Source organism: Arachis stenosperma, chromosome 3 (genome assembly GCF_014773155.1).
Source record: "Arachis stenosperma cultivar V10309 chromosome 3, arast.V10309.gnm1.PFL2, whole genome shotgun sequence".
NCBI lineage: Eukaryota > Viridiplantae > Streptophyta > Magnoliopsida > Fabales > Fabaceae > Arachis > Arachis stenosperma.
The window spans coordinates 80,541,934-80,551,345 of record NC_080379.1 but is presented as its reverse complement, the minus strand read 5'-3'; positions in this window follow the sequence as shown (position 1 = coordinate 80,551,345).

Genomic DNA, 9,412 nt, shown 5'->3' with positions numbered 1-9,412 from the left:
TTGGGAGTTAAGATGCTACTCCCACAGTTTCTTGGGTTGGGGATGGTATAGGAGGCTAAAACTCTTCTTTGAGGTTGGCCATTATTGTTGGCCACATCTTCTAGTAGATTCAGGAGATTACCCTCCATCTCTTGGTCTTCCTCTTCTGATTCATCTTCCCCTATTACTCCCTTCCCTCTTGCTTCTTTTCTCAATCTCAAAAAAATTCTCTCTGGTTCAGAAACAAAGGAGGTAGATGTACCTCTTCTTCCTCCTAGCATATAACACAAACACTTTAAAGAAACAAAAACAAAACACTCTGTAGCTAGAGTGAAGTTAAGGTTAGTAGAAACAAAATCTCAAATAGTTAGTGTGCTTAACAAAAATAAAAGAAAATGCTTAATCTAGATTATCACCTACTTAATCATTGTTAATCTGAATTAAACCCTGACAACGGTGCCAAAAACTTGATGGTGTGAAAATTAGATTCCATACAAACTAACCGGTAAGTGAACTGGGTCGCATCAAGTAGTAATAACTCACCAGAGTGAGGTCAATCCCACAGGGATTGATGGATTAAGGAAATTTGTATGGTGATGAATTTAGTTAAGCTAACAAGTAATAATTTGAGTGAAATTTGATAAATAAAAGGTAAATAGCAAGAAATTTAGATGCTGGAAGTAAATTAGCAGAAGCTTAAATGGCAAAAAAGGTAAATTGCTAAAACTTAAAGTGCAAGAAACTTAAAAGAGCAGAAACTTAAATTGCAAGAAATGTAAATGACTGAATCTTAGAGTGCAAGAAAGTAAAATTTCAGAATCTGAATTGCAAGGAAGTTTAAATTGCATGAATTGTAAAGGGAAATGGGTGAAGGAAATCAAACAACAACCAAATCAAATGGAAAATGAAATCAGAGAGATCTGTAGTGAAGAAAATTAGAGGAAATAATTCATCAGGGATTGGAGATATAGTTATCCTTCATGAACCAATTGAGTCTCAACTCATTTCTCAATCATGTGAGTATATCTATGGCGGATTGAAATTGATTGGATCCTAATTCCTTGGTAATCCAATTTCTCTAATCACAATCAATCTTGCCAATTCCTTGATCTAATTATCATGAGAAGAGTTAGAGCACATTCTCTCATCCATAAGCCACACAAATTCTCAAAACCTCAATTCCCCCCAAATAGTGTTGATTAAGAGAATTGTGATGGATAGAGCTTCAATTCTAATGAAGGTGATTCCCCTTCTGAGGCTCACACCCACATTCAATTGAATTAAACCCCCTTCTGGAGTGAATAATTCACAGTTAAGATAGAAGATACCCAATAGCTACACAATTGAATTGGGAAGAAGAAGAGCTTCATTGATTCATTGGAATTACAATAGAGCTCCTCCCCCTAATGAATTTGGGGTTTAGTTCATCATAGCTCAAGTAAAACCAGAAATTAGAAATTTACAGAGAAAATGCAAAAGAAAAATGTCGAAGGAAAATACAATTCAGATATGCTAACTAACTCTCTATGCTCCCAACATTCCCTACTGACTAGCTTGCCTCTCTAAATCAAATTCTTCTCTATTTATACACTTTACATTGAGCCTTTCGGTTCATGGATTGGGCCTCTTGATCTTTGTTGAGGTTGATTGGATTGGCTCCTAATGCAATTGAGGAGAAGGGTGTGCTAATTGTGCCTTTCTGGTATTAAAGTTGAAGTTAACATTTTTGGGCAAACGTTGAGTCAAACGTCCCTTTGAAAAATTGGGTTCTCGTTGCTGTCATCAACGTTTGACTTAACATTGGAGTGCCAACATTCGCCTATCCACGCGTACCCATGACTCACGCATACGCGTGGATGGTTTAATGTACCACTGATGAATTCATATTTCATGATGATTTTTTGTTAGAATTGAATGGATTTCATCACATAAACTTGCACTTATTCCCTTGAATAGCATGCGTTTGAACTTTCCTCCCAATTTGTGCTTGATTATGAAAATATGCTCTTTTATGCCTAATTTAATCTATTTTTTTCCATTTGCCTTTGGGAGTGATTTCAGGTATGGGTTGGAGGAAATGGAAGGAGAGCATGCAAAGTGGAGGAAACATGAAGAATCAAATGGGTTGAGTTCAGAGACGTGTGCGTGCGCACAGCTACTCGTGCGTACGCACAAGCGCCCAATCAGATCCCGTGGATCGTTTCAAGCGCGTCGCGTGTCCAACCAAGCATCGCCTAGTGTGCGTACACATAGATACTTGTGCGTACGCACAGGAAGGGATTTGCGTAAAGTGTGTGGACGCACATGCTTGTGCGTCTGCATAGGTGTCCGCACATTACTTCATTAAAATGGCACATGACTCGCGATTTTGAGGCTTTGGAGGCCCATTTCTGAAGTCTTTTAGCTCATATTGGAAGGGGAATGAAGACCATAACATAGAATATCATTAAGATAGTTTAGTAGTAGAAGGAAGCTTTTAGTTTAGTTTTCTCTTAGTTTTTCATCATCTCTATTAGAGTTTATATTAGGGTTTTACATTCAAGTGCCATTTCCATTTTTGGTCTTGGATTTTGCTAGCTTCCATTGTAAGTATTCTCTTGTTATTACTCTTTATAGTTACATTGTTCTTACTCTTTCTTCTAATTCAAGTTATAGTTCAATTTCAATTCTCATTTGCAATTTCAATTTCTTGTTGATGAATTTGATGTTTAATGTTTGTTTCATGCTTCATTGTGTTATTCTTGTTGATTGAGATCAATTGTTGCTTTTATTTTCAAGCCTTTTCTCATTTTTCCTATGTTTAAGGTTTTTGCCTACCAAGTGTTTGACAAAATGTCAAGCATCATTTTAGGCTAAATTTTTGGCTCTTGGCTTGGGTAAAGTGAGCAATTGGGTTTCTAGAGTTGGAATGTCCAACATTTAGTGTCAATTCTTGGATTGTTAATTGTTCTTATTCCCACTAACGCTAATTTGTTGCTAAGGCAATTAGCAAGAAATTTAGGATTTGTGGGTTAAGAACACTTATGCTCATTTAACTTACTGGTACATGGAATCGTGATACACAACTCCGTGCAGCTGACCAGCAAGTGCACTGGGTCGTCCAAGTAATACCTTACGTGAGCAAGGGTCGATCCCATGGAGATTGTCGGCTTGAAGCAAGCTATGGTCATCTTGTAAATCTCAGTCAGGCGGATTCAAATGGTTATGAAGTTTTGATAATTAAAAGAACGAAATAAAACATAAAATATGATAGAAATACTTATGCAATTCATTTGTGGGAATTTCAGATAAGCGTATAAAGATGCATTGTTTCCTCTGAGCCTCTGCTTTTCTATTGCCTTCATCTAATCATTCATACTCCTTTCCATGGCAAGCTGCATGTAGGTGGATCACCGTTGTCAATGGCTACCATCCATCCTCTCAGTGAAAATGGTCCTCTACGGTTTCCCACATGGCTAATCAGCTGTCGGTTCTCGATCATGTCGGAATAAGATCCAATAATCCTTTTGTGCACTGTCACTGCGGCCCATAGTCGTGAGTTTGAAGCTCGTCACAGTCATCCCATCCCAGATCCTACTCGGAATACCACAGACAAGGTTTAGACTTTTCGGATCTCAAGAATGCTGCCAATTAATTCTAGCTTATATCACGAAGACTCTAACCGCACGGAATGGAAGCTCTGTTGTCAGAAGAGGCAACCATGCGTCGTGAACCAGTAGGCCAAGAGATACACACTCAAGCTCTCGCAGATAGAACGAAAGTGGTTGTCAGGCACGCGTTCATAAGGGAGGATGATGATGAGTGTCACGGATTATCACATCCATCAGGTTGAAGTACGAGTGAATATCTTAGAACAAGAATAAGCGTGAATTGAATAGAAGAACAATAGTACTTTGCATTAATTCATGAGGAACAGCAGAGCTCCACACCTTAATCTATGATGTGTAGAAACTCCACCATTGAAAATACATAAGAATAAGGTATAGACATGGCTGAATGGCCATGCCTCCCAAATAACATGAAACAATCAAAAAAGGGTTCAAAGACCTGATCCCAAGATCAAAGATGATCAAAAGATGAAAATACAATAGTAAAAGGTCCTTTTTATAATGAACTAGTAATATAGGGTTTACAGAAATAAGTAAATGATGCAGAAATACACTTCCGGGGCCCACTTGGTGTGTGCTTGGGCTGAGCATTGAAGCTTTCACGTGCATAGGCTTTTCTTGGAGTTAAACGCCAACTCTGGTGCCAGTTTGGGCGTTTAACTCCAGCTTTTATGCCAGTTCTGGAGTTTTACGCCAGAAAAGGGTCTCTGACCGACTTTTTGACGCCAATTTGGGCCATCAAATCTCGGAAAAAGTATAAACTATTATACATTGCTGGAAAGCTCAAGATGTCTACTTTCCAACGCAATTAAGAGCGCACCAATTGGGTTTCTGTAGCTCCAGAAAATCCACTTCGAGTGCAGGAAGGTCAGAATTCAACAACTTTTTCAGTCCTTTTTCAGCCTCTGAATCACATTTTTGGTCAGGTCCCTCAATTTCAGCCAGAAAATACTTGAAAACACAAAAAAACACACAAACTCATAGTAAAGTCCAGAAATGTGATTTTAGCATAAAAACTAATAATTATATACTAAAAATTAACTAAATCATACTAAAAACTATCTAAAAATAATGCCAAAAAGCGTATAAATTATCCGCTCATCACAACACCAAACTTAAATTGTTGCTTGTCCCCAAGCAACTGAAAACAAAATAGGATAAAAAGAAGAGAATATACAATGAATCTCATAATATCAATGACACTTAGTCCCAATTAGATGAGCGGGGCTAGTAGCTTTTTGCTTATGAACAGTTTTGGCATCTCACTTTATCCTTTGAAATTCAGAATGATTGGCATCTATAGGAACTCAGAATTTAGATAGTATTATTGATTCTCCTAGTTCATTATATTGATTCTTGAATACAGCTACTTTATGAGTCTTGGCCGTGATCCTAAGCACTTTGTTTTCAGTATTACCACCGGATACATAAATGCCACAGACACAAAACTGGGTGAACCTTTTCAGATTGTGACTCAGCTTTGCTAAAGTCCCCAGTTAGAGGTGTCTAGAGTTCTTAAGTACACTCTTTCTGCTTTGGATCATGACTTTAACCACTTAGTCTCAAGCTCTTCACTTGGATCTACATGACACAAGCACATGGTTAGGGACAGCTTGTTTTAGCCACTTAGGCCAAGATTTTATTCTTTTGGGTCCTCCTATCCATTAATGCTCAAAGCTTTGGATCCTTTTTACCCTTTCCTTTTGGTTTAAAGGGCTATTGGCTTTTTCTGCTTGCTTTTTCTTTCTTCTCTCCTTTTTTTTTCTTTTTTTTGCCATTTTTTCGCAAGCTTTGTTATTCATTGCTTTTTCTTGCTTCAAGAATCAATTTTATGATTTTTCAGATTGTCAATAATATTTCTCTTTTTTCATCATTCTTTCAAGAGCCAACAATTTTAACATTCAATAAACTTCACTATAAAAAATATGCACTATTCAAGTATTCATTCAGAAAATAAAAAGTATTGCCACCACATCAAAATAATTAGACTAATTTCAAGATAAAATTTGAAATCCATGTACTTCTTGTTCTTTGTAATTAGGAACATTTTTCATTTAAGAAAGGTGAAGGATTTATGTGACATTCATAGCTTAAAGGCATAGACACTAGACACTAATGATCATGTAATAAAGACACAAACATAGACAAACATAAAGCATAAAAATCGAAAAACAGAAAGATAAGAACAAGGAAATCAAAGAACGGGTCCACCTTAGTGATGGCGGCTAGTTCTTCCTCTTGAAGATCCAATGGAACGCTTGAGCTCCTCTATGTCTCTTCTTTGCCTTTGTTGCTCTTCCCTCATGTCGATTTGATCCTCTCTAATTTCATGGAGAATAATGGAGTGCTCTTAGTGCTCCATCCTTAGTTGCTCCATATTGGAACTCAAATCTCCCAAAGAGGTGTTGAGTTGTTCCCAATAGTTATGTGGAGGAAAATGCATCCCTTGAGACATCTCAGGGATTTCTTGATGAGGGACTGCCTCATGCTCTTGTTGAGGTCCGTGAGTGGGCTCTCTTATTTGCTCCATCCTCTTTTTAGTGATGGGCTTGTCCTCTTCAATGAGGATGTCTTCCTCTATGACAATTCCAGCTAAATTGCATAGGTGACAGATGAGATGAGGGAAGGCTAACCTTGCTAAAGTGGAGGTTTGTCAGCCACTTTGTAGAGTTCTAGAGATATGACCTCATGAACTTCTACTTCCTCTCCAATCATGATGCTATGGATCATAATAGCCCGATCTACAGTCACTTCGGATCAGTTGCTAGTAGGAATGATGGAGCGTTGGATGAATTCCAACCATCCTCTTGCCACGGGTTTAAGGTCATGCCTTCTCAATTGAATCGGCTTGCCTTTGGAGTCTCTTTTCCACTGAGTTCTGGTGCACAAAATTGTAATCACACTTTTGCAATCTCGCACAACTAACCAGCAAGTGCACTGGGTTGTCCAAGTAATACCTTACGTGAGTAAGGGTCGATCCCACGGAGATTGTCGGCTTGAAGCAAGCTATGGTTATCTTGTAATTCTTAGTCAGGATATCAATAATTCTCAGGTTTAATTGTGAAAAGCAGAAGAACATGAAATAAATACTTGTTTTGCAGTAATGGAGAACAGGTTGAGGTTTTGGAGATGCTCTATCTTCTGAATCTCTGCTTTCCTACTGTCTTCTTCTTCAAGCACGCAAGGCTCCTTCCATGGCAAGCTGTATGTAGGGTTTCACTGTTGTCAATGGCTACCTCCCATCCTCTCAGTGAAATGTTCAACGCGCTCTGTCACAGCACGGCTAATTATCTGTCGGTTCTCAATCAGGTAGGAATAGAATCCAGTGATTCTTTTGCATCTGTCACTAACGCCCAGCCTTCAGGAGTTTGAAGCTCATCACAGTCATTCAATCCTTGAATCCTACTCAGAATACCACAGACAAGGTTTAGACCTTCCGGATTCTCTTGAATGCCACCATCAATTCTAGCTTATACCACGAAGATTCTAATTAAGGAATCCAAGAGATATCTACTCAATCTAAGGTAGAACGGAGGTGGTTGTCAGGCACACGTTCATAGGTGAGAATGATGATGAGTGTCACGGATCATGACATTCATCAAGTTTAGGAACAAGTGATATCTTAGAATAGAAGCAAGCGTGATTGAATGAAAAACAATAGTAATTGCATTAATCCATCAAGACACAGCAGAGCTCCTCACCCCCAACCATGGGGTTTAGAGACTCATGCCGTAGAAGATACAGTAAGAAACGTGTAAAGTGTCATGAGGTAGAGATACAATGTCAAAAGGTCCTATTAATAGTGAACTAGTAACCTAGGGTATACAGAAATGAGTAAATGACGTAAAAATCCACTTTCGGGGTCCACTTAGTGTGTGCTTGGGCTGACCATTGAAGCTTTCATGTGTAGAGACTTTTTCTGGAGTTAAACGCCAGCTTTTATGCCAGTTTGGGCGTTTAACTCCAATTTTTGTGCCAGTTCCGGCGTTAAACGCCGGGAATTCTGAAGCTGATTTGTAACGCTAGTTTGGGCCATCAAATCTCAGACAAAGTATGGACTATTATACATTGCTAGAAAGCCCAGGATGTCTAATTTCCAAAACAATTGAGAGCGCGCCAATTGGGCTTCTGTAGCTCTAGAAAATCCACTTCGAGTGCAGGGAGGTCAGAATCCAACAGCATCTGCAGTCCTTTTCAGCCTCTAAATCAGATTTTTGCTCAGGTCCCTCAATTTCAGCCAGAAAATACCTGAAATCACAGAAAAACACACAAACTTATAGTAAAGCCCAGAAAAGTGAATTTTAACTAAAAACTAATAAAAATGTAATAAAAACTAAGTAAAATATACTAAAAACATACTAAAAATAATGCCAAAAGCGTATAAATTATCTGCTCATCACAACACCAAACTTAAATTGTTGCTTGTCCCCAAGCAACTGAAAATCAAAATAGAATAAAAAGAAGAGAATATACTATAGACCCCAAAATATCAAAGAAACTTAGCTCCAATTAGAAGAGCGGGACTAGTAGCTTTTTGCTTCTGAACAGTTTTGGCATATCACTTTATCCTTTGAAGTTTAGAATGATTGGCATCTATAGGAACTCAGAACTCAGATAGTGTTATTGATTCTCCTAGTTAAGTATGATGATTCTTGAACATAGCTACTTTATGAGTCTTGGCTGTGGCCCAAAGCACTCTGTCTTCCAGTATTACCACCGGATACATTCATGCCACAGACACATGACTGGGTGAACCTTTTCAGATTGTGACTCAGCTTTGCTAGAGTCCCCAATCAGAGGTGTCCAGGGTTCTTAAGCACACTCTTTTTTCCTTGGATCACTTAAAAAAATTTTTTTCAACTGCTTTTTCTTGCTTCAAGAATCAATTTGATGATTTTTCAGATCCTCAATAACATTTCTCCTTTTCCATCATTCTTTCAAGAGCCAACAAGTTTAACATTCTTTAATCAACAAATTCAAAAGACATATGCACTGTTCAAGCATTCATTCAGAAAACAAAAATTATTGTCACCACATCAAACTAATTCAACTAGTTTCAGAGATGAATTTGAAATCCTGTACTTCTTGTTCTTTTGTGATTAGAGCATTTTTCAATTAAGAAAGGTGATGGATTCATAGGACATTTATAGCTTTAAGACATGAAACTTAAATTTTATTAATCATGAATTAAGAACAAAACTCAAAAATAGATATAAGATAAGACTAATAGTAATAGAAAATAAAATTTTAAATGACTCTAAAATAGACTTCTAATGATAGAGATTATCACAGAGTTAGGACTCAACAACCTTGATCTTGAGAAGTGGATGCTCCCTCAACTTGTGGGGTATTTGACCCTTCAAGGGAGAGCTTTCTGGCGCTTCAGCTCTTGTAGCTCACGCCCCTGCTTCTCTTGTTCCTTCAGCAATTTACAGAGCATGCAGTTTTGATTCTGCTGTTCTTCCTTAATTTGTTCCATAGCTTCTTGCAGCTTGGCAACAGATGCTTCTAGACGAGTCCAGTAGTCAATTTCAGGAAGTTCAGGGAGGAACTCCTGCGCCCTCCTTTTGATAAAGTTATCTTATATTTGTCCTTCCATTGACCTCTTGGTGATTGGGTGCTCAATTGGGATGAATTCATCTACTCCCATCCTCACCCCAGCATCTTTACATAGCAAAGAGATTAAGCTTGGGTAAGCCAGTTTGGCTTCAGTGGAGTTCTTGTTTGCAATTGTGTAAATCTCACAAGCAATCAGATGATGAATCTCCACTTCTTTTCCCAGCATAATGCAATGAATCATCATTGTTCTCTTGATAGTAACCTCA